Source organism: Sarcophilus harrisii, chromosome 1 (assembly GCF_902635505.1).
Source record: "Sarcophilus harrisii chromosome 1, mSarHar1.11, whole genome shotgun sequence".
Taxonomy (NCBI): Eukaryota; Metazoa; Chordata; class Mammalia; order Dasyuromorphia; family Dasyuridae; genus Sarcophilus; species Sarcophilus harrisii.
Genome location: NC_045426.1, coordinates 458,685,646 through 458,712,413, shown reverse-complemented (window position 1 = coordinate 458,712,413; position 26,768 = coordinate 458,685,646). Strand labels below are relative to the sequence as shown.

Genomic DNA, 26,768 nt, shown 5'->3' with positions numbered 1-26,768 from the left:
GATTTCTTCCGGGGTTAAAGTTTTTTGATTCTATGATCTTGTACTTGAATGATAGTGAAGCATTTCTAGTTTGGTCAAATTTTGAGTTCCACTTGCCTCAAGAAATCAAGGTTACCTCCAGTCAGGAAGAAGCTTAGTGAAGGAGCAGTCGTACTTTCAAATGTTCCGCTCATCACCCCAAATGAAATCAGAACTGCCACTCCCTTGAATATTAAAAGTTAGAAGTCAAGTTCCCCTGAAGTAGTTCTCCCTTATCAGAAATCTTCAAGGGAAGAATGTATGACCATTTTTTCAGGCAGGGTGTGGAAGAGATTTTTATTCAGGTATATGTTATATTGGATGGCCTCTGGGGTGCTTTGCAACTTTGAAAATCTGTGCCTCTCTGAGTCAGCTTGTATGTACTGATACATGATGTGAATATGTTGGCAAACCACTTTTGGGTTCCATCTCTGGGGACCCCTACATCAACCTTCTGCTTTTCTTTCTCAATACTCCTCCAAAAGCAATGTAGGAAGGAATACACTTCATTCATGTCACTAAGAATCTAATTCTGCAATGTTGATTGCATTTGGTAGATTTGCTGAAGAAATGTTCAGATCTTGAAAGGAGCTCATTTGCATGCTGTATGGTCTCTGCAAGTTACTAGAAGTCAGTAATGCAGTTAATGTAGGAATTCTTCATTTGCGTACCTTTGGTTGTCATTTAATTATGATGAGACAGCCAAGAAAACAGAGTAAGAATTCATCTTACTGGGACACTAAAAATACTCTCCTTAGCAGAAAGGTGAAGGAGAGAGGGCTATATTTTACTTGAAGATTATATTATACTAGAACTATAGAAAATTAATAGACTTCCCAGAACCAAGGTACTAACAAGACCTTGGACTCCCAATTGAAAAGGTCCCTAGCACATAGCCAAAACATGTTGATGTATTTTCATTTCCCTCCCACCAAAATGAAAAACACACCATGTGACTGCAGTTGTGATAAATCGTCCCTTAGTACTCCTGCTTATAGCCCAAGATCAGTATAAGGGGCATGCTTAGAATTCTCATGGTGACTTTAGAGTTCTCCTGACATTCTAAATGAATCCTTCAATCTGAATTTGGTGCAGAGGAGAAAATCAAGTAACTAACAAAACAACTGTACAATAGTTATCCAATGTACAAAATATCACTCCCACTCGCATCCCCAGTTAAGTATTATTTAATCACTTAATTCTAAATCTGTACAATCAAGGCAGCTAAATTAGTCAAGACTTTTTTTCTAATGGAAACTTTAATCCAGCTTTAGGAATAACAACAGATAACTAACATCTATGTAATAATCTTTAAACATGTACTAATTGCTTTACATGCATTATCTCCTTTATTTAAGATCATAGTATGTGACAATGTACAATTAGAATATTAGCGCCTTGAGGGCAGGAAATATTTCACTTTTGTCTTATCTCTAGTGCGAGCAAAATGCCTGACACCATAGTGAGAACTTTAAAAAAGCTTGTTAATTGATTTAAATCTCTCTACAACTTTTCAGGGTTGTGGATATAAATATTTTCCTTTTTATAAATGAAGAAAATGAAGATCAGAGACATTAAGTGATATGCTAAATATCACAAAAGTAGAAGGTGCCAGAGGCAAGCTTCAAACCCAGGTTTTTCTGACTTCAAATTTATTATGAAGTCTTAGGCAAGACACTGGGGTCACAGATAGTGGGAGTTTGGGGTTGTTTATTTTGTTTTGTTTTATCACTGCTTCTAATCAAGATAAAAGCTTCAGAAGAGAAAGATTTCAGAAGTGAACATTTGTTTTAAAAAGATGGTGCCTGACAATCACATTATATTGCCTATTAGTCATTCTCAAAAAGATTTCTCAAAGGTCTGTCAAACTCAACATGTGTAATACAGAATCTTTCCTCCCTTAAACACCATTCTCCCTTACCGCCTCTGTTTTCGTTCAAAGTACTATCATTCTTATAATCACTCAGGTTCAAAATCTAGGCATATTCAAGAATTTATCACTCTTTCTCCCCTCCTATATACAAAGAATTAGCAAGTATGACCAATTCTATTTCCACAATACCTCTTACATTTTCTTTTTTGCATAGTTACATGGTTACCACCATCCTAATCTGGTCCCTCATTACTTCTCACCTAGACTATAACAATAGTCTCTCAATCTTCTCTAAACTTAATTTTATCCCTCCAAAATCCATCCTCCCCATATCTGCCAAAGAAATATCTCTAAAGTATAGATATGATGATGTCACCACTCTCCCCCCTCCCAAATCTACCTTGGCTGCCTATTGTCTCTAGGATATCACAGGATCATCAGATCATAGATCTACCCAAAAGCTCTATAATAAATGTCCTGGTTTTTGGCATTTGAATCCCTTCACAATTCTAGTTTGTATCACTTGTAACTTTCCTCTAAGCCAGAGAAACAAGCATTCCCCTGAAGGGAAAAGAAGCTGAAAGAAAACCACAGAAGTCAGAGATTTCCTTCCCATTTTTCTTCCCTCCCCCTTCCTCCTGGCTCTTTCAACTTGATGCTGAGCTGTTGCCTACATGTGTCACTCCTTTGTTCAGTCAAGCAGTGTGGTACTTGCTGTTCCTCATGCAAAACAGTACAGGCTTTTCCTTATGCCAGGAATGCAGTCCCTGCTCACATCTGCTCTGTAGAATTCCTAGCTTTCTTCAAAGATTAGTTCAGGTCCCTTCCTGACATCTAAGCTTCCAGGGTTTTTCCCCCAAATTATTTTATATTTACTTTGTCTATATTTTGTGCTTATTTATGTTTACACAGGATTATAGGACCATAGGTTTAGATTTAAAAAGTACCTTAGAGATTATTGAGTTAAACCCCTCAATTTATGGATGAGAAAACGTTGCTTCCCTCAACTTGAGTGCAGGGATTATTTTGGTTTGTTTTTTTAATATTTGTAGCTTCATCACCTAGCACCAGTCATACATAGAATGTTGTATTCAGTTATTAAATTCCTGCTGATTGATCCTCACAACAGCTGTGTAAGATAAGTAGTACACTTCCTTCAATAGTTAATTACAAAATAAATATTCTGAAAAGTCCAGCCATTTACAGTTTAGTAACCATAGTATCAGATTTCAATTAAATACCTAAGAGTCTGTTCAGGATATACCTGGGTAACTTTTTCTAATCCTATTAACACTAATGGGAATTGAATATGCATTTCAAGATGATAGCTGTTAGTTAAAAATACAAGAAGGCTTCTATTATCAAATGGTAGTAGTTAATTCAGGGCATCCTTTATCTGCTAATTGCACAAGCTGTAATTGAGATTGGTACTTTATATAAATTCACTACAGCTTTCTGACAGGCATTTTTTTGTTTTTCTTCCACAGTTGATTGGCTTTGTGTATGCCTGTTATGTGATCAGTGTTTTCATGGAGGAAGAGGACAGCTGTAAGTATTGAATGCACTCAGATCTCTGAAGCTTTTAGGAGTGAAGCACTTTCCTAGAGTTATTATTTTTTTTTTTTACTGAGCTACTAAATTGCTTTTTTCTTGGGATTAAAAAAGATTCAAATAGAGATCCATAATGTGCTAGTGGAAAGTTGACTATACAAAGTTTGTATTGAAATGCACCATATTGTGTTGAATAATGCTGGTTCCAAGTCCTTTCAGATAACTGCACTTAGTGCCCATTAGGTTCAAGGTGCTGTGATAGGTACTGAATAGGTCCCATTGACTAATAGTCAAGTTTTTACAAGAAATAGGAAAATTACCTTTTCATTGGTAATCTAGAAATAATAGAGTTGATCACCCCCAGTTATTGATGATCCCACCAAATAATTTTGTATATATCCTGTATTTACTAACATACAAACATGCAATTTGGGCTGGTATGTGGCACAGTGGATAGAATGCAGGCCTTGAAATCAGGAAGACCCATTTTTCTGAGTTCAAATATGGCCTCAGACACTTATTATCTGTGTGACTCTGAGCAAGTCACTTAATCCTGTTTCCCTTAGTTTCCTCATCTCTACAATGAGCTGGAGAAGGAAATGGCAAACCACTATGGTTTCTTTGCCAAGAAAATCTTTGGAGTAGAACATATCTAAAAATGACCCCACCAACCTGTATCCACTAAGTAGAATGTAGATGTAAGGACTATCTCATTTTATATTTGTATTCTTAGAACAGAGACTTGTATATAATAAGCATTATTAACTAAAAGTAGGGGGATGCAAAAAAAAAAAAGGGACAGTGGATATTTGTCACAATACATACACCTGGAAAATACACTTTTAATATGTTGTCTGAAAAGATCTACGGGCCAAGCAGAAAGTGACAGCAGTGAAATACAACTTAACAGCCTGAGATGGGGAAATTGGGAAGGAGAAATCAATGCCAAGTCCAAAAAAGAGAGGAAATAAAAAAAAAAAATGCTTCACAACAAATTATGAGGTAGCTACCAGAATATGAAGCAAAGGTAACTTTGAACTATGGAGATATAAGATCCTAATAGACAATGACTCTTTTTCCCATATTTGAAGTAATTTTAGGACTTTAACAGAATCATGCAAATCAGTTTTAAGTGAAACTTCCCAAACAACACCAAATAGGTACTTGATGCTTTAAAAATCAGTGCAAAAAAGCAAATAATTGAAGTAGTTAATTCTTTTGTAGAGTCTAATTTTGAGATAGCCTCTTTATCAAAACAAGTCTCTCTCTCTCTCTCTCTCTCTCTCTCTCTCTCTCTCTCTCTCTCTCTCTCTTTCTCTCTCTCTCTTCTTCTTCTTCCTCGCTCTACCTCCCTCCCTCCCTTCCCTCCTCCTCTTCCTTAAATCTTTGTCTCAAATACACTTTGAAGTTTCTGTTTATCTCTGGACACTCATCACCATATATCACAGATCTAGAGCCAAGGAAACTTACAAGATTTTAAAATCTAGCCCTTCACTTACCAGTTGTAAAAACTGAGTCCAGAGAAGTTAAATAACTTGTACAGGATTATATAGATACTAATCATTTGATTCCAAGAGTTTCCTCCAGTACTATGCTGTCTCCATTAGGTTCATTTGATATTAGAAGAGAATACAAGAAAAAAGAATGGCTTCTTCTCATCACCAATTTATCATGAAAACCTATTAAATCAATGGTGGTTTCACCAAGTTGGAGTGCAAAAGAAGCAGTTAGCACTGGTGAAATGAAACTGTTCTTATCCTAAAGCCAACCATGGAAAGAAATACACATAGTTGACTCTTAAAATACATTATATTTAGGAAACTTCCCAGTTGCAACAAACTTCTATGGAAGTCTAGATGGGATATGAAGAAATTTATTGCAGTTCAATATTTATTTTTATTCAAATAACTAGATATTTCAGAGTCAGAGAAAACACAATTTATCAACCCAACGGGTATTACCCTCTGGTGATTCATGTTACCAAGATGCAGGCTCGGTTTTCTTGGCTAAATATTTCACAAATGTTAGTACCTTCTGTTTATAGATACATTTGGAAATAGTTCCACAGTTCACTTGCAAATAATACAAAATTTTAGCTTACTATCAGGTGGGCTTATTTTGTGGCTATTGCTCAGGAATTCCCTTCCCATAGCCCTAACATTGAAAACTCCCTATCCTCTATAAAGCACAAAATGCTGTTTTCCTTGAAAAAGTTAGGAACAGAGTGATGAAAGAGAAATGAAATAGAAAAAAATTTCCTTACCCACCAGGCCTTCCATATAAGTGAAACTAGGGGATTATATAGAGACTAAACCAAATGGTGAAAAGGAAAGATGTGCTTAATTGAAATAATTTGATAGTCTGGCCACTTTTATTCTTGTATAAATATATACTTATATACATACTCTTATATAATTATATTATAAATTTACATAAGAATAAGTATATGCTGGCAGTCTTTTACTAAAATTATGAGTCACATTTACAATTAGCTTTTAACACTGTACTGATAGATAAATAGACAGAAAGATAGATAAGGTTCTACAATTAAATTGTTTTTAATACATTTGCTTCATGTTCCTCTCTTCTCCCCTATCCCCGCTATAACTTATTGAGTGCTCTAAGAGAGATTGTACTCAGGCAGGAAGAGGAAAGTGAGAAAAGGAAATTAGAAAGAAAGGCAAAAGGGAAGTGGTCAATATGCACATATATATGCAGATGGGCCAAAGAGGACCCTTCATGCCCCAAGAATTTTTTTGGTTAAGTGCAAAACTATCTCTTCCTTTCTCTCTCTCCCCATATACACACACACATACATACTCACATGGCAAAAAGAGAGAATGGTGGATAGAGCGATAAGCCTTAAGTCGGAAAGATTCCTCTTCCAAACTTTAAATCTGGCTTCAGATACTTATTAGCTGTGTGATATTGGGCAAGTCACTTACCTTCTGCCTCAGTTTCCTCAACTGCAAAAATTGGGATAATTATAGCAACTACCTCACAAAGTTGTTGTAAAAGATTAAAAGATAATATTTATAAAGTGATTAGCACAGTGCATTGCACTTATTCCTTCCCCTCTCCATTTACATGATCATCTTGACTCTTATGCACTTATCCCCAAAACTTTAACATTCTCACAATAAATGGCAAAGCAACTTTAGCCATTTAGAATAAACAAACAGTACTTTCCATATAAATAATACTTTTTGGTTAAAAAAAATTCCATCAGTTGAAAATTCATTTGGGAATAAATTTATTAGAATAATGATCAACTTTTTCATCCTAATTTGTCGATTCTTTTTCAAAGAACTGGAGATCATTTTGAGGTTTAGATTTTCTAAGCTTACTAATATTACCCAAGCAAGAATCATTTCTAAATGTATTTTAATAAATAAAACAAATTAGGTTATCTAATTCAGCTATTGTCATTTGAGTACATTCTCACACACCTTCCATTTCAGTTTCTGTCTTTGTTTAGTGTATGTTGTGTATGTGTGTGTTGTATATGTGTGTGCTGTATATGTTTATATTTACTTGGAGGGTGGGGAAGGGAAATAAGTCATTATTAGATTTTTCCAAAGGCCAATAATATTTCAGATTATTAGGATCAACTTCACAAATGTTTTCATGTACCTACAATTCAACAGTTTCCTTCCTACTCCACACTCCTTAAAGATTCTGGTCTGAAAAATCATCTCATCCAATCCCTTCATTTTAGAGCAGATTCTGTTTTGATTTTGTTCAGTTGTATTTCAGTCGTGTTCCACTCTTGATGAACCCATTTGGGTTTTTTTTGGCCAAGTTACTGGAGTAGTTTGTCATTTCCTTTTCTAGATCACTTTACAGATGAGGAAACTGAGGCAAAAGGGTTATGTGACTTGCCCAGGGTCACACAAATATTAAATGTTTGAGGCCAGACTTGAATTCAGGAAGATGAGTCTTCTTGACTCCAGTCTGGACACTCTATCCACTGTACCATTTAGTTACCCTTTTTGTCATGTAGCTATGGTTAACTATTCTGAAAGTATGGTCTAGGGACTCCTGAGGATTCCCAAGACCCTTTCTGGGGGTTCTTGAGGCCAAAACTATTTTTATAATAATACTAAAATACTTGTTAATATAGCAAATGTTAATAGGATAATTGATTTTAATATAGTAAATGTTAATCAGTAAAACTTACATAGACAAAAGTTCTTTGTTGTCTTCAATAATTTTAAACATTTAAAGGAATATTGGGACAAAAAAGTTTGAGAAATGCTATTTTAAAGGGAAGAGGAAAATTAATTTGCCCAAAATGATATAGGTAGTAGGGAGTAAACTAAAAGTTTAAACTGAGATCTTCCCACTCCAAACTAAGAAGTGCTTAAAACCTTTCCCTTTCTCCTAAGGGTCAAAGATAGTCATCCCAAGATATACTATATTAGCATGCCCAAGGAACACTTTGGCTCTTCTATATATGCTCATGAACCAGTTCCATTATTGTTTCTGCTATGTCTTGTTACCTTTCCTTCCTACTATTTGGCAAAAAAAAAAAAGTTTTTAAAAAATATCATTAAGAATTAAAAATTCTATAAGTAACATGTGGGGTCTTAGTTTGGATAAATATCTTCATAATGTATATGTCTTAAAATGGGAAGTTCTCTACTTGTGTTCCATGCAATTACTTTGGGACTAGAATTCTCCATTACTCTCTTCTCTTGACTTTACATCTATCAACCACTTTGTCACCAAATTTATCTTCTCTGTTCCACATTCCAATTAAGCTTTGTAGCGACCAGTGTTACTGCCATAATGCCATTGTTTTTGGCATTACTCTATTACTGGAACATTGAATAAAAGCTTAGTCATTCTTCCATATAACTGCCCTATAACCGGATGATATTTCTTTTAGATTTATAATAAAACAAAAGGAAAAGTGAATTAGAAAACCATTTCTGAATCCATCAGGCTTTCTCTGACCTTTCATCGACATTGTTACAGGGTAATAACATCAGAATTGACATTGTTGCAGGGTAATAACATCAGAATCAATCAGAATCTATGCAGTGTGTTGATGCTGATAGATTAGGGGATATCTACAGATTTTGGTAGCTTCCATTGACTTAAAGTCCTTTAGGTGGCATAGTGATTTTAAAGCAGGGCCTGAAGATAGGAAGACTCATCTTTATGAATTCAAATCTGACCTCATACATTTACTAATGATGTAACTCTGAGCAAAGCACTTAATCCTGTTTGCCTCAGTTCCTTCACTTGGAAAATGAACAGGAGAAGGAAATAGCAAACCACTCCAATATCTTTGCCCTCCCCCCAAAAAAAAAACACCTTAAATGGTATCATAAAGAGTTGGAAACAACTGAAGTGACTAAACAACAAACAGAAATATCTAATCTAGCTAATGGATTAGACTGCTTACTTAACTGGTACTGAAGCCTCTGCTAGCTAGCTATTTTATTATGAGGTCTGTTAAGCTTCTGGGCACCAGCTGAATATATTAGTGATACAGAATCATTAATCCAAATATTTAGGAACAGTGAAATCTTGGAATGATCCAAACAAAATAAGTTTGCCCAAGAAAAACCTGAAATGATTAACCACTGGAGAAGGGATGATAAGGAAGAACAGAAACAAATATCTTTTTGCTCAGTGCTTTTCATGCTAAGGTCATAATGCAGAATTTACTGAAGGAAATGGAAATAAAAAGTGGAAACCCAAAGTGCATTTTCATAATTAAATCATTCAGGTGCCTCCAGAAGACGGATGTGGGCAAAAAAAGACTCCTGCTATCAATAGCAATGATCTCACAGAGGAGGACAATTTGGACCAATTGTTAGCTTTTAAGCAGACTAATTTAAAGCTGTCCTTTCCATATGAAGAGGGCATTCCTGACCTGCAGACAGAAGCACATGTGCTTTGAGTCATTTTCCCAGTACTTAAGCATAAATATAAAATAATTGCAGCAATGACTTTCCTGTTTTCTGTATGTATACTGAGTTTCTTTCTCTATATTTTTAGAAATCCAAATTTTCATAATCATGTCAAATGTTTTATAATGTCATAGTATTTTGGCAGAGGAAACATCTCAGGTCATTGTGATTCAAACTCTAATGAAAGAGATGGCATGAATGAAATCACTGTATTATTCCATATGCATAAGCCTTGTTCTTGGACTGAAACCTGTCAGATGGACTTAAAAATTAATATAGGCACTCAATTGCCAGCTATGCATTGCTTAAATGGATCTTTGGGATTAACATTATAGCTGATGGACACTTTCTGAAGGGTAATGAATGCCTGAGGAAACAGGTAGTTCCCAACTGCTTCTCCACTTCTTTCTTAACATTTCTGTTCCCATAGTTAACTGTTATTATAAAGAAGATGATTGCAGGTCAATGCGCTGAAAAGAAAGGCACATTACCGGAATAGGGTTAATGCTTTGGATTGTTCATCCTAATGAAAAACTCTATTTATATACTCTCACTTTTTTCCATTTTTTTTCCTTTGTAGTTCTATCAATCTGTACAAGTGCTTTTGAGAGACAAGATGTTATGAAATCTATAGTCATAAAAACCTGTCACCATCTTGTTTGTGTATCATCTGCTCTTAAAAACCAACTCTGGAGCTTGTTACCAACTTGTCAAACTTACTAAAAAGAATGTCTTTAATAAAGAAGAGTATGGAGGTGAGGCAAAATATAGTGGGAAGAGAAATTATTAACTGTTATTAATGTGAGACTCCCTCGGTCGATCAATTGCTAACATTACTCTTTCTAGTATTAGATCACAAATACAGCCTCTATATGAGCTCATGAAGAATGTCTGAGAGTGCATACCCTGTGCAGGGTGTGGGAAGTACATCGAATCCCAGTAACTAAGCACTGTCTAAAGCACAGTCCAACATCCTAAAATATCAAGAGAACAATAGTAATAAAATAATAGCTAATATTTTTAAAGAGGCCACTATGTGCCAGGCATTGTGTTAAGTACTTTACAAATATTATCTCATTACATCCTATAATAACCCTAAAAGTCAGGTGTTTTCTTATCTCTATTTTACATTTGAGGAAACTGAGGCAGAGAGAAGTTAAGTGGCTCGCCTAGAGTCACACAGCTAGTAAGTGTCTGAGTTGGGATTTGAACTCAGATTTTCTTGTCCCCAAGTCTATCACAGTACCAAGTACCAAATCATCTAGCTACTCACTAGTTCTTTATATTGCTAGATAATATGCCATTCAGCCTTCAGGATGATCTGTCAGGGGGCTCTTATGACTTCCTGTTACCTAGAGAATTAAATAGAAATTTGTTATTCAAAATTCTTCATTACCTGGCTCTTTCCTCTCTTTCCAGTCTTACTATATTTTACGCCCCTTTATACATTTAATGATCCAATACACCTCCTTTCTATTTCTTGAACATAACTTTCTATTTCCCACCTCCATGGTATTTTACTTGCTGTCTTTATAGCTGTATTTGCTTCTTTACCTTGATTCTCAGTTTTCTTAGTTTCCTTCAAGATTCAGATCAAGGTGTATCTTTCTTCTGCAGAGACCTTTCCTGGTTCTCCCAGGTGCTGTCTGATTCTTCACTGCATTTGGAATTTTCTTGGCAAAGATTTTGGAGTGGTTTACATTTCCTTCTCTTGCTCATTTTAAAGATGAAGAAACTGAGGAAAACAGGGTTAAGACTTGTCCAAGATCATACAGCTAATAAGCATCTGAGACTGGATTTTAATTCAGATTTTCCTGACCCTAGCCTGGTGCACTATCCACTGTACCACTAAGATGCATGTTGCCTCCTTCATCAGCATATGTATTTATAGGTGGTAGGGACTTTTTTTTTTAGGTTACCTAAATATAGAGTATAATTCCTGATCTATAGTAAAGTACTTAATGAATGCTGCTTGATTTCCTGCCTGACTGTCAGAACCTTGCTACAAGAAGAACCAGGACATTTTCAGGAAACTTAGCATTCAGAAGAAGAATGAATATTAGAAAATTATTTTACAAATCTACTTCCTCCCAGGTTTCTGTTGCATAGTGTTCATGGATTTGCCAGCTTTTCCACAAATAAATTTGATGGGCCCTGGCAAGTCATTTACCTTGGCAATGATATGAACTGAAAATAAAAACAATTTCCATTTTCTCTAACCCTTTCAGGGGAGCTACACAAAAATAAGGAAGTTTTCTAATTGGAATTTTGTTCTCCTAGCCCTTGCCCACTGTCTAATGGAGGGACTTGGGTCAAGTGCTGCATCCTAGAAAGGAAGTAGGGAAAGACCAGGATAAGTCACTCACAAGATGATGGTCCCAGAAGTATGAGCTAAGATTAAAGCATACTCATTATCTAGCATTCTAGTGCAGACCCTGAACTAGGTTATTGTAGCATGAGAGAACTGGGAAACAGTGCCCCACTTGAGGACAACTTAACAACAATTAGAAGGGTAGCTTCTATCCTACTCCTGCTGTGTACATGTTGTGGGAGATTCTAAATCACAATTTGAAATTACAGAGTATGTCCATTGCTCTCACATTTCTAGAGCATCAGGGTTTACTTTCTTTTTGCATATTGCTGCCAGTAATCATCTTCTTGTCCTTAAATCACCATGGTTTCCTGAATCCCTGTCACTGGCTGCTTGAACTGTCAATAAACATCCAATCAACCTCATGCAAGCCATTAAAACTCTTGCCCACCTGTGCTTATTAAGAGTTTGGCCCGGAGCAGATAGGAGGTGTGGTGAATAGAGCACTAGCCCTGAAGTCAGGAGGACCTGAGTTCAAATCTGCTCTCAGAGACTTAAACTTCCTAGCTATGTGACCCTGGGCAAGTCACTTAACTCCAATTGCTTCAGAAAAAAAAAAAGTGATAAACAGAGGAAAATATGGTCCCTCTCCCTCCATAATTTTATGTTTGATAAATAGATAAATAGTATGAAACTAAATATAGCCTTACTTTGTTGGTATGAAGCAAACAGCAGAGTTATCCTTAAAGTATTCCTACACTCAGCAGGGGTGGGGAGTAGGAGGGAAATTACACAGTTGGATACCTGCATCATCATTTTTACATAAGGGAAAAGCTGGTTAAAAATTACCATCAAGGTCAACCATAAAGAAGAAAAGTGGAGGAGATACAACAATGATAACCTGCAACCTGAAAAGAAGATGTGGACAAGGAGAGAAACAATTTTGCTGGGAAGCCCTGTCCTTCCTTCCCCACTCTCCAAATGTATGGAAGAGTCTCAGCAGTACTTCCTTCTGGCCACATCTATTGTTTCCTTATGGTTTTATCCAACCAGTCCCTAAAGTAGTATGACTTTTTCCCACCACAATTTGGGAAGGGACTGGAGCCAGTCCTCTGATTTACCATCCTCTAAGTCACCAAGACTAAATATACCTTTTTTGATTTGTATTTATTGCTCCTAATTCTGTACTCTGGGGCCCAAATAGAGTAAGTCAAATCCCTTTTCATTTTTACCTTTTTAAAAATGGTTTTATTAATACATAATGTTTTATTAGTCATTCCTAAATATACCCTTCCTACCCACCTACTGAAACTTCCTCATGATGATGTAAAAAAAAAAAAGTTGAATAAAACCAACACACAAAAAAATCTGGTTTGATGGCAGACAACATTCAAGTCCTATCTGTAAAGAAATAGCAATGATGCCCAAATCTCTTTTCCATGTGATAGCTCTTCAAATACATGGAAATAACCATTGTGTCCCACATTCATCCCCCTAAATCTTTTCTTCTTCAAACTCAACATTGCTAATTCATTCACTTACTAATGCATGCTAGTTCTGGCAAGTGAAGATCAATCATTCAATCAATAAGTATTTGTTAAGCATTTACTATGTGTTACACCCTGGGAATAACAATACATAAATGAAACAGTCCTCATCTTTAAGGAGCTCTATTCTATTGGGAAGACAAAAAGTATACACACATACAAGATAAATATAAGGTACTGGAGGAGGAAAGGTAGTAGCAGCTGGACAATCTTAAAAGGTTTCCAGTAGGATATAACATTTAAACTGCTTTGGAGGAAACTAAAGATTATAAAAGATTCTAACTGAGGAAGGTGTGAGAAAGCAGCCAATAAAAATAAATAAGCCAAAAAAAATTAAGGATAGGAGGTGTAGTATCCCAAATGAGCAAACCAAATATGATAGTTTGGTTGGACCAAGGAGTGAATGACAAAACCCCTTTATCAATCTATCAAAAGCCCTTAATAATCAATCTAGTTTTTAACTATTTGGCCCAGAAGCTCAAATCAGAAAATAAATGAGTCACCATTCATTTCGAAATTCTATCTTGCCACTCATAAACCAACCATTTCAATTACAAGTCTATTGACCTAGATATAATTTTACATTTAGAGTTTAATAACTTATTAAATTACATGAAACACAAAGAGTTTGAGGCTTTTAAAAATGAATGATGCATTTTTGGTAATTTTAAGAATTTGTAAGTAGAAGAGGCTGTCCCCAAACCCTGCTTGCTTTAAAATCAAATAACATCTCAATTACATTAAAAAATATATATTTATTTACAATTTACTATGTTTCAGTACAAGTATCAAGCATCCAATTCAATTAATATAATAAACATTTCAAAAGTACCTACTCTGCAAAGTACTGGGCTACATATTCAAGAAGATAAATATAAATGCCTCTGTTTGGCATGGTATATAATTCCTTACTCTCTATTATTCTCAAGCATTCTTTGGTTCAATCAAAGTGATTTTGTTGCTAATCTTGGTTCACCACATTTCATCTCTTGTCTCCACACATTTGCACCAACTTTCTCTTATACCTCAAATATACTTCTTCCTCATCTCTGTATCTGAGAAGCCCGCATTATTTCAAAACTTATCTCAACTTCACCTTCTACTTTTCCCAATTTTTCCAACTTCAATTTCTCCTCCCCCATATCATGTTTGTTGCTTAGATCTTACTTTATATACTTCTTTGTGTGCATATCTTTTGGAGAATATAAATTTCTTAAGATCAAGGACTGTTTCACTAAAAAGTCGCAACCATAGCACATAATAAATTTGAATTCAGGTCCTTCTGACTCCAGGCCCATGGCTTTATCCACTGCTCCACCTAGTTGCCTGGCTGATAAAAAGTAAGCATTTGATAAATGTTGCTTACTTACTCAATTAATGCAAAATTAATCAGTGTCTCTGCCCAATTTGAACTTGGAATCTCATATTGGATATGATACTCTAATAACTATAATTTTTTTTAAAAATGACAAAAGCACAGGACATGGGTGCAGGAGACCTGGGTTTAAAATCCCACTTCTGGTGCTTATTACTTGTGGTGACCTTGTTTAAATTAACTAATCTCTCTGTACCTCAGTTGACTCAATTATATGATTAAGGAGTGAGACTGGTTGGTCTCTAGAGTCTCTTCCTACCATGGAGCTATTCCTTTGAGTCTTAAAAGCATATTAAAGAAATTCAAATACAATTCTATGTGAGGTCCCCATGAGAGAAAGTCATTAAAAAAATAAGAAAGTAAAGAAAAGATTCATAGATGAGTTGGTTTTGAGTTGAGCTTTATTCAATCAGTGAAGAAATGAGGGAACATATGTTCAAGATATAAGGAATACAAGCAGAGGCACCAAGGCAAGAAAGCACAATGTCTGTTTAAGGGAAAGCAAGCAGTTCTAAACAGCTTGAATCTATAGTTTATAGAAGGGAATAGCTTGAGATTAGATTTGGAAAAGAGAATAATGTTGAGTTATAAATTAGGGGTGGATAACTTTTTTCTGCCAAGAGTCATTTGGATATTTCTAAGATTATTTGTGGGCCATACAAAATTAGCAACTTAACTCAACTAGTGGGAAATTGTTGCCTAACTTTCAGCTCATCATCACCTATAGTTACCTTAGCAAATGATTTTCACAGGCCTTATAAGGCCCATTGACTGAATGTAACTCATCCCTGGATTATATCGAGTTTTTAATGCAAAGAAATTTGAATTTTACTCAATTTATGACCAGGAGTTAGGGAAGATTCATAAGGAATAATATGAGTGATAAAGTAATGGGTTAAGGCAACTAGGTGACACAGTGGATAGATCACCAGGCCTTGAGTCAGGAAATCTTGAGATCAAATCTTGTCTCAGATATTTACCAATTGTTTGATCCTGGGCAAGTCACTTAAGTACTGTCCACCTCAGTTTTCCGATATGTAAAATGAGGAGAATAACGTACTTGCTGGGATTGCTACCAGGATCAATGAGATAATATTTGTAAAAAGTGTTTTTCAAGCCTTACAATGCTAGTTATTATCATTTTTACTGGAATTTGACAAAATCTCTATAGTCTAGATAGCAGATAATGACAGCATTTACTTGCATTTATCCTCAAAGTGATGCTGGCCCCAAATTCAAAGCCAAGATCTAGAGAAATTAAATCAGTGTGGGATAGGGACAGAGACAGTGTTCGTGATTCTATCAATACAAAGAACTCCTGGAGGAGAAAACTCCTGCCACATACAGTATATATCACTATAACTTACAGTCTTAGCAGCCTTGAACACCAAGAGGTCAACTGATTCAAATAAGATGGCAGGACCGCTGTGTCAGAAGCAGGAATACAATGTTTTCTTGACTACCAGATGAGTTCCAATTTGTGTTTTTCTTAACGTTTTGAATGAAGGCCTAGAGAATATTTTATGCCTTGAGCATGCAAATTCAAGTGCAGGATCTAAAGATATTAAAAGGAGGGAGATATTTCTAAAACAAATTTAAAAACCACTATTGCTAGATACAAATTTTCAACAAGGATAAATAGATAGGCATAGTGATTCAGTTCTCTTCCTATGGATTACACCCATACCAATAGCAATAACAGCCCTCAGAGAGAACAATAGCCTGACAAATCTGAAGAAAAACACATCCTTCTCAACTCAACAAAAAGGTGAAAAGAGAGGAAGAAAAAAGGAAAGGAGAGAGAGAGGAAAGTAGAGGAGGAGGAGCAAAGAAAAAGAGGAAGGGAGGAGGAGAAACAAAGGAAAGAGGAGAAAGAGGGAGGGGGAAAGGAAGAAAAAGAAATTACAGCATATCTCCCAACTTCTGTTTGAATTGGCAGATTGGGTCCCAGCTACTACTATTCTTGGACAATATGGTAAAGAAAGTTAAAACGAAACTTTCTCCCAAGAACCTCCTTCACTCCTTCCCACAAATACACATAGAGCATCTATGGGAGGAGTAGACAGACCATAATTGTAATAAGCCTCATGCAAGAAATATTTATAGAAAGATTTAACTCATATCACCTGCTCTGGAAATCCTTTTTTTTTCTATGTGGTTTTTGTTGTTCTTCCTTTATTCATTAAAAAGTCCAGTCCCTCCATGACTGAGAGCTATACTTGGGCTTTGACTAATGATATATAACCTAAAGATTACGGAGCTGCTTAGCATCGTCAGTGGTTGTTTCCCTGATTAGGTCATAGCTAGAGTGTTATTATAAGTTTTAGAAAGATCATTGATAATCTTGTGTGCATCAAGAGCATGAGGAATGGCAAGAAATCAATTGTTTTGGTTTAGTCAACTAGTCATGTCCAACTGTTTATGATCCCATTTAGGGTTTTCTTGGCAAAAATTCTAGAATGACTTGCCATTTCCTTCTCCATATTTGAACTCAGGAAGATGAGTCTTCCTGACTCCAGGAGAGGCACTTTATCCATTGCACCATATGTTAAGGATGCACTGCTTTAAAAGGAGTCAATCATCCATTACTAAAGATCTTCCACAATTTATCCTGAATGCTAATGAGGGGAGTCTTGCTCAGATGTTCAGTCTCACCCTGTTTAGACTACTTGACCTCAAAGGCTCTTCCAACCTGGAAATTCTATGACTCTTATGGAAACAAGAGAATGATGCAAACAAATTAAGAAACAATTGATTAAAAATTATTCAAAAGGTAATGTGCCAATAAATGTTGTAAGCTCCTTCATGTCATCAATCAATTCTGTTGTGTCTTCATATCTCTAACATAATAGTTCATTAGCCTTGTCCATAATCTAATAGACATAACATTATAAACATTCAGGGGAAGAAGAGTCATGGTGTAATCAATCTAGGAAGCAGGTTAGAGAAGACCAAAAATGGATTTAAATGTCAACCAGAGCAGTTTGTTATCCTAAAGGCCATAGGGAGCCAATAAATACTGAACCAAGAAGTGATATGATTAGACCTAGGGGTGCTAGAGCCAGCTTTACATCAGTTTATAAAAGCCAGTTCTAAAATTGTCAGTGTATTTTACATGTTGGAAATTGGTAAATGCTCCAAATCAGAATTTGATTTATTATTTTATTGCTATTGAGACTTAAGAACTTGATGAAGAAAATGCTAATAAAACAAATTAATTAAAAATGTGTGATACATACTTTCTTTTATACCCCAAGAGAACTGGTTGTTAAATATTTACCAGCATACCCCAGGACTTAGACCCAAGTGTATGCATTTGTAATATTGGTTTATATTCTTGAGTTGTCTTTGTGAAAGTAGAATTTGAACTGCAATTGATGGAAAGATAAGATTTGTTTAGGCTGGGAGGAAAAAGGAAAAAAAGTACAACTAGATGCAATGACTTGAGGAAAAACATAATTTGTCTAGGAAATAGTGATCTATTACACTGTAGTGGTTGTTTGGAGCAATATTGGGGGGAAGTATCCTGAGTGACATTCAAGAAATATTTTTTTAAAGTTTGAAGTATTTTGAATAATTTCCTTTTCATAATGTCTTCTACTTTCTTCTCACTGCTAGACAACATAGAAAAGGGCAAGTTTATCTTTGAAGATCTACCATCTGCTTTTCATTCAGAGCTTTCCCATACCTGGGGTGCCCTTTTACTCTTCTTGTATGGAATATCAAATGCTTCCCTTCTGTTCTCAGGTGTAACCTTTTGCAGAACCTCATCTAGGTCAGAGCTTCTTTCACTTTTTTTTTTTTTACTAACAACCCTTTTTTCCCTGAGAAATTTTTACATGACCCTGGATTTATAAGTATATATTAAAAAGTATATAAGTCAAACATTAACTACTAATACATCATAAAGAAATTTATTTTAAACAAATTTTGTTATATGTACAATTTTACCATTTATTAAAGATAAAGACAATTTTCCACACTGAGATGGATATGTTCATTTACTTTTACATAAAGAATTAAATCTTGGCAGAATATTTGATACTTTTTTTTACTTTTACCAAATTTTTCACAATTCCCACATTCAATTACACAACAGTGTATTTTGTAACTGTTTTTATGTATTATTATGTAACTGTTTACACAATTTTAGAAGCTTTGAACTAGATCTACCCAATGCTCCAGATCTCCATATTTCTAAATGTTCCCTCCTTCCTCTTTTATGCTAAATGAATTCTTCCTCTCCATTTCTAAATCAATACTATCATTTTATGGATCTTAAAGAACTAATTAAAATAATTTTCCCTAAGACATGAATCATCCAGGATATTTCTTTTTTAAAGTATACTTATTAGGCAAAAGGACTGAATTTCTAATGCTAGAATTTTGAGCACAGTGACAGATTATTGCAGCATGTTTGGGGTCAAGTTAACCCTTGTTCTGCCCTTTAAATCACACCATGACTACTTATTCCTGCTGTTACATTTAACCCAATTAAAAAGAAAGAAAAATTTGTACTTATCACCTCTAGAGATTTCCATGACTGAAATGAGTCAGAGAAATCGCTAGTCAAACAGAATGGTGGTATAATTTTATGTGGTTTTATTAAATGAATGACTTTTTTTATAAGAAGTATTATGTATTTTCAGAACTATCATTGCCTCATGCATGAATGCTTCTGAAATGCAGTCATCTGGAATTATAGCTCATTACAAAAAAATTCATTACAAGAAGGATTCAAAATAGATGGCCAAATTCACATTCTTGTTGAATGTCAGATTACCACTGGATATTGGAATTGGAATTAATCAGTTTACTTAGATTACCAGTGATGAGTCATCCAAACCCAATTAGTCATTGTTGTCCATTTCCTTTTATAAATGGATATAGGCCAAGGGATTAAAAATCCAACAGGCTGACCCTGAAATGATATCAGAATTCACTTGACTGTAGGCACATTTCAAAAATTATGTAGCATTTGGCGGGATAGCTCTTTCTTTTAAATGTCTTTATTGACAATCTCTGTCAAGATGTTACACAATAAAATACATTCCTAAATCTTATAACTCAAGCAGAATCAAGGACTTCTGCAAAATGTTTTAAATGGAATCATCTCATTGTCCCATTTCTTATTATAAGTAAGGTGGAACAGTTTTTGTGTCCCTGAAATGTAAACATGTCCTATTTCTTATTCTTTTTTTTCTAAGTATATTCCTAACAATATTTACTCAAAAACTGAATTAACCCACTCATATTTATGGGTTTGTCTCTATTTTGTTCCGGAGAAATAATGTCTGCTGATTTGAAAGCTTTATTAAACTTAATAGGGAAAAGTGACATGTTTGTTTCTTTGTTTTTTTTTTTTTTTTGAGAATAAGGATTATTAGGCCTATCATGAGTTTACCCAACCTCCAATTTCCTTCCACTAACAATAGTCACTAGGATTTTTTAAAAATTTTTTAATTTGCTAGCTCTCCCTGTTGATTTATTTGTTGAGATCACCCTGCCCCATTCTATATAGGTTTGCCTATAACCAGAATCAAGGGGAACATGTCCTTTTGTTTTTTTAAACTGATACCCAATCATATTTTTATTGAAGAGTATTTACAGCTGTTTACACAGAGACATTACAGTAAAGTAGATAGAAGCTAGCCAGGTATTCTTGATTTGAAACCAGAAGACCCGAGGCCTAAACCAAGTTGTTCTTCTTCCTATTGTGTGACCTTTTGCAAGTTACTTAAATCTCTATGTGCTGATTCAAATTGTTCATTTGTAAAATGAGAAAAATTATTTTTAGACTCTTTTTTCAATTCTAAATCTATGATTCTTCAAGTCAGGAATATCTGGATTTGTTTTGCCCTGACTGTGTGACCTTGAGCACATTATCTAATCTCTTAGTCAATCTAGGCAACTCTTTAAGATTATAATTTATAGATTAGAGACTGGTCTGCAAAAGGAAAGGAAAAGGTAGGGAGGACAACAAGAGGAGGTAAGAGTGGAGGGAATAGGAGGGGGAAAAGGAGAATAAGGAAGAAATGGCATAAAAAAAGGTTTTAAATTGCAAAGAGAAAAATTAAAGAAGTCTTAAAACAAGTCCTCACCCTTCATATAAATGTTCAGAAAATTAACCTGGATATTCTTGGATAATTTTATTCTTCCATCTCCTGCTTCTGGAATCAGCCTTTTCAATACTGTCTGGACTGGATGATAGACAAATGGAGATATAGTAGAACAGTAGAAAGACTATTGAATCACTTAATACTTGTGTATCCTTATGTATCCCTTCAGTTCTTTGGGCCTCAGTTTCCTTATCCATATAGTAAAGAATAAGGGGGCAGGGTGTGAACATGATAGCCTTTAAGCTTCTTTCCAATTCTAAAAACTATGATCTGGTTATTATAAATATTCTATATGAGATAGATTGAGATTATTAGGGCTGCAAGGACTCTCAGTTTTGTTTTTTCCTCAATCAGTTCTCTAGTTGAGGAACTGCCTATCTTGCAGAAAGTTTGCCTCTTACCCAAAAAGAGTTTCCTCGTATTGACAAAACAGTCTTCTTTTTCAATTTTCTGGAAATCTCAGTGACTTCAGTCTCTGGACGTTTTAATTTGCTGTTGATGAGTTCCTCTCTGTCAAAGATGGTTTTCCTGAAATGAATTTACAACCCAGTTGTACTTTCCTTTAAGGATGTGTGTGTGTGTGTTTTAATTTAATTTAATTTTTTTAATATATTGCTTTATGAATCAAGTTGGGAGAGAAAATCAGGGCAAAAGGGGAAAAAACCGTGAGAGAGATTTTTTTTTTTTAAATAGAAAAAAAAAAAAAAGAAGTGAACATATTTGTTGATTTACTTTCAGTCTTTTTAGTTCTTTTTTTTGGATACAGATGGCATTTTCTGTCCAAAGTCTATTGGGATTGCTTTAGATCACTAAAACCCTGAGAAGAACCAAGTCTTTCAGTCTTTCATGTTTGATCATCCACGGTCTTTCTGTTATTGTGTACAATCTATTCCTGTTTTTGCTTCTTTTACTCAGCATCAATTCATGTAAATATTTCCAGGCCTTTTTAAAATCAGCTTGTTGATCATTTTTATAGAGCAATAATACGCCTTACTTTCATATACCATAACTTGTTCAGCTATTCCCCAGAGCGTCTATTCATTTTCCAATACTTTGCTACCCACAAAAAGAACTGCTACAAACATTTTTGCACATGTGGATTTTTTCCTTTTTTTATGATTTCCTTGGGATACAGATCTAGTAATGGCACTGATGGATCAAAGGATATGTTCAGTTTTATAACCCTTTGGGCATAGTTCCAAATTGCTTTCCAAAATGGCTGGATTATTTCTCAACTTCACCAACAATGCATTAGTGTCCCAGTTTTCCCACATTCTCTCCAACATTTATCATTATCTTTTCCTGTCGTCTTAGCCAATCTGAAAGATGTGAGGTGGTACCTCAGAGTTGTTTTAATTTGCATTTCTCTAATCAATCGTGATATAGAGCATTTTTTTATATAACTATAGATGATTTTAATTTTATCATCTGAAAATTGTCTATTCATATTCTTTGACCATTTATCAATTGGGAAATTACTTGTATTATTATAAAGTTGACACAGATTTTTATATTTTAGAAATGAGACATATCAGAAATATTGACTGTAAAGATTTTTTTCCACATTTTTGTATTTCCCTTTTAACCTTGTTTCTGTTGGTTTTGTTTGTGCAAAAACTTTTGATTTAATGTAATCAAAGTCATAAATTTGGTCATAAATTCCTCCTTTCTTCAAAGATCTGATAGGTAAATTATTCCTTGTTTTCCTAATTTGTTTATTGTATCATCCTTTATATCCAAATCATGTATCCATTTTGACGTTATTTTGGTATAAGGTGTTTTTGATCTTATTTTGGTATGGGGTGTTAGGTGTGGTTTGATTCCTTTATTTATTGCCCAGGAGTGGAGTTCAGCTGTCATTCTCTGTCAAGACCATATGGCCTAGATCTATGAAGCTTGGGCTCCTAAAGGAATCTCTTTTCCTGAGTCTGCTTTTCCTATGAGACTTTTAGCAAGTTCTCTCTGTCCTCCCATTCCCTCATCTTTCCATCCTCTCACTTCTTATCCATCCCTCTCCCTGCTTAGCTCCCCTCTCCTCCCCCCCACATATATCTTTTGTCTAAAAGATCCCTAATATACTAGCCACTACATTGTTATTACCAGGCTCCTAATGCATTTGCAGAACTGCGAGGATAAGTGGATCCTGTGCTCAATGGATAAGCATAGTATATAAAATCAGTATCACTTACTTTCCTAAGTGTTCATTCTCTGAAACTCTCTTTCCCATAAGGAATTTGTTTTCTAGACAAGTTTATAATAGAAAATGGACTTTGTACAAACAGATATACCATTATTTTTAAATAATACTGTTATTGATTCATGAAACCAAATGTAGAATAGTGAAAGGCATGTTGGACCTCCCTCTTTTCTTTGTAGTGGAGGAGAAAACTATTAATGTGAATTGCTGCATAAAATATTAAATTTCTTAACATGTTATTATTAACAAACTTTCCCCCCTCTTTTTTATTCTTTGCTATAAGGAATGCCTCTCTGGTAGGGAGGGAGGGAGAGAGAGAAAGAGGAAAAGAGGAAAAGAATAAGGGAGAGAGGGAAGGACACCTTAGGAGAATTTAATAAATGCTATCTATTATTAAAGGCACATATAACCTTGTTGTTATTACATCTCAAAACTACAGTCATTTCCAATGTAAAACAATGAGCTTGGATATTTGGGTTCTTAACTCCCCTACATTCAGAGGTTGTGTGGGATGTCCCTAAAAAGAGGCAAGAAAATGAATGAACTACCATCCAGATGGTACAGAATGGAAGATGAGGGATTTGGGATCCAGATGTGATTATGAGGGAGGAGCAACAGCCAAAATGTAAAAAGTGATTTCTCCTTACCCCAAATGTATACTCAGAAAAAATGAGCTATAAGGATTTTATGAGTATCTTGTGTAATAATTTTATTCTGAGTTATTAGGGATGAAATTTAAGAGACCGTCGGGGAAGGAGACTGCCAGATTTCACATTTACTCTAATAGATTCCCCAGTGCTCCTTTTTTAATTCATATTAACTAGGAAATATTGACAAGTTAGGAAAGAAGATGATCTAAACATTTTTAACATCTTGACTTGCCGCTAATGATGCTTGAGGTCTACTGAATAACTCAGAACTCACATTTCTATATGACTTTAAAGTTCACAAATTGCTTTCCTTAAAACAGCCTTGCAAACTATGTAATACAAGTATCCCAGTTTTACATGGTGGGAAACTGAATCCCAGAAAGTTTAAGTGAATTCATTGTGGTCACACAGCTGGTAAGTACTGGAACTGAGATTCAAATCCAGGACTCCTAATTTTAGATCTAGCACATTTTCTGCTACTACAAACTACCTTTTCTAAAAGTAGAACTTTAAAATTAGCTAAGTTCTTCTTTCTGTCCTTTCTCATGTGTTTTCTAGATTTAGAATGAGAAGAATTTTTAGAAAATATCTAATCATTTTATAGATGAGGAAACTGAGGCCCCAAGATTTTAAGTGTCTTGCCCCAGGTCTTACAAGCAATAGATGGCAGAGCTGAGAGATTCCATAATATGAAAGGCAGCATCATAGAGTGAATATAATGGAGCCAGAAAACCTAATATAGTCACAGTTCTTCAAGTCTCCTAACTTTTGAGTCTCAATTACCTTTCCTGAAAAGTAATAATCACTTAATTCAAAGTGTTGTTGTGAGGAAAAGATATTATATCTGTGAACCTATCGCTGTTATAATGCATCTGAAGACTGCCACCTAAGCCACTGACCTATGTATCCAAACCTATGTTCTTGAACATATTATCATGTACAGCTAATAAGATGCTGCTTATGAGGCTCAGTTTAGCCTTGGGAAATTTTCCTTGAAATCCCTTATCAAGTGATACTTCAAAGTGTTCAAAGCTAATATTTACCAAGATATTGGTATTACTTTGGTTTAATTAGGATGATGGGATTTTTTATTGGATTTTTCCCTCAGTAGAAATGATTCCTTTATGCTGAACTCTCTCCTACCCTCCCTTGTGCCTGAAATTTTCAAGATTTGGATATATCATTTTAAAGATAGTTGACCATAGTTAGCCTGTGGTCAAATAAGACATTTGTCTCAGAATAAGCTAACGGGTCTAACATATGAATTTAAGAATTTTGTCTGACTAATAATAGTAAGAGCTAAGGTTTTTTTTTTTAATAGGACTTGCCAAAAATCAAATGAGGTAGCCAGTGTGATATAGTGTAAAGATAATTGAACTGCTAGGTTCTAACACTTTTTGGTTGTACAAACATAGACAAGTCTGAGCCAAGGTTTTCTCATCTACAGAATTGGAATACAATTAGTGATCTACCTCCCAAGAATGATGTAGTATCAAATGAGATTATATATACATATAGATAGATAGATAGATAGATAGATAGATACACATGTGTGTTTAATATAAATGTCAGATTTTGTCTTCACCCATTTTTATAGATAAGGTCCAAAACTGAAGATTAATAAACTTACCCATATTACCAATAAGTGGAAAATCTAAGATTTGAATTAAAATCTTCTGACAACTCCAGTGTTCTATCCATCCTATCACATTGTCTCAGATTAGGCCAGATTCTAACCAAAACAGCAATGTGTGCCAAGGATATAATCAATGAATAATGTAAGTTTATGTATAGACTTGCCCATCAGATTTATCACTGGCTAAATTGACAGATATTCTATATGCAATATAGGGAAAGAATGAAAAGACATAAACAACAAAGGAAAAACTTTGAAATATGTGTAGAAAGCCTTGAAAAAGAAAAAAATTGTTAAGTTTCTTAACCCAGATGATACCAGATGGCAGAGAGCATATAGAACTATTCAACTACTTTTGTGATTCCATTTTTCCTATTATTTTGATTCAAACATTTTGTCCACTTAATGTGGATTGTTGCAGACAATGATTCATGATGTGGGCCAAATTTGGACTAGATGATCCCTGGACTGATGATCCTTTCCAACTATGATTCTATGATTTAATGGTAGCCCAGGGTCACAAAGGATAGCATTCTGAGCCTACAGTCAGGAAAACGTTTAAATCCTGCCTCAGGTATTTACTAGCAGTGTTATTCTGTGTAAGCCACTTACCCTCTAGCTAGCTCAGTTTCCTCACCTATAAAATGAAGTTTAGAACAGCCCTGACCTCACAAAGTTGTTGTGAGGATCAATAAGATAAGATTTGTAAAGCACTTAGCACATTTCCTGGGTACACAGTAAATGCTTAATAAATACTTGTCCTTTACCTTCTCCCAAGGCACTATTCTAGCTGATGTTGAGGTTCCAAAGATGAATGACTTGGCTCCTACCATCAAGATTTATCGTATAGTAAAGTAGATGACATTTTTATAGTTGTATATAATATGAACTTGTATATAATTATTTAAATTTTAATTAAGTGTAGATACAAAGAATTCACAGGTAAAAAGAAACCATTTCTTGATGAGGGAATTCAAGGCAGGTTTCATAGAGAAGAAAGCATTTAAATTAAAAGCTGAAGGGTAAATCACTGAACAGCACAAGTCACAGAAACCAGGTCTCACTGACCTAGGAAAATAAGTGTTCGCTCCTGCTGTATGTGAATCATCCACAGAACTACCTTAACTAAGAGCAAATCACTTAGAAAAGGAATGGTCTTGTTCTACCACAAGCTGGGTAATGCCCCTCTGCAGTTCCCGGAGCTGTTTGGTTACATTATGAATAACCTCCCTCAGATCATGAGGTTCTGTCATGGACTACTTTAATAATCTAGTGAAGTCTGTGGACACATTTTGTAAATGTTTTTGATGAATCAAATGAAATATTTAAGAATACAAAGAAAACCATTATATTGAAATTAAATTAAAATTGATATTAATCAATTTTAAAAAAAAGTTCCCACACCCCAGATTAGGAACCTCTACTCTCAGGTTATATGAATTTCCCCAGTACTTCTGAATCACTATTTCATCTCCATGGGGAACCAAAGGCCTCAGATGTTTCCTGCGAGGGAATGGATGACTATGTAGAAGCACTGGTTATGTAATGAAAATAATAGATTGCCCAG

General features: G+C 34.9%; 1 long non-coding RNA gene across 1 annotated transcript in view; it reads left to right on the top strand.

The window, feature by feature from the left end:
- The first annotated feature begins 3,318 nt into the window (after positions 1–3,318).
- Positions 3,319–26,768, top strand: part of LOC116420572 — a 60,982-nt gene continuing 37,532 nt past the window's right edge. The window contains exon 1 of the long non-coding RNA XR_004230931.1: positions 3,319–3,439. This is a non-coding gene — a long non-coding RNA (uncharacterized LOC116420572). The remainder of the gene's footprint in view (positions 3,440–26,768) is intronic.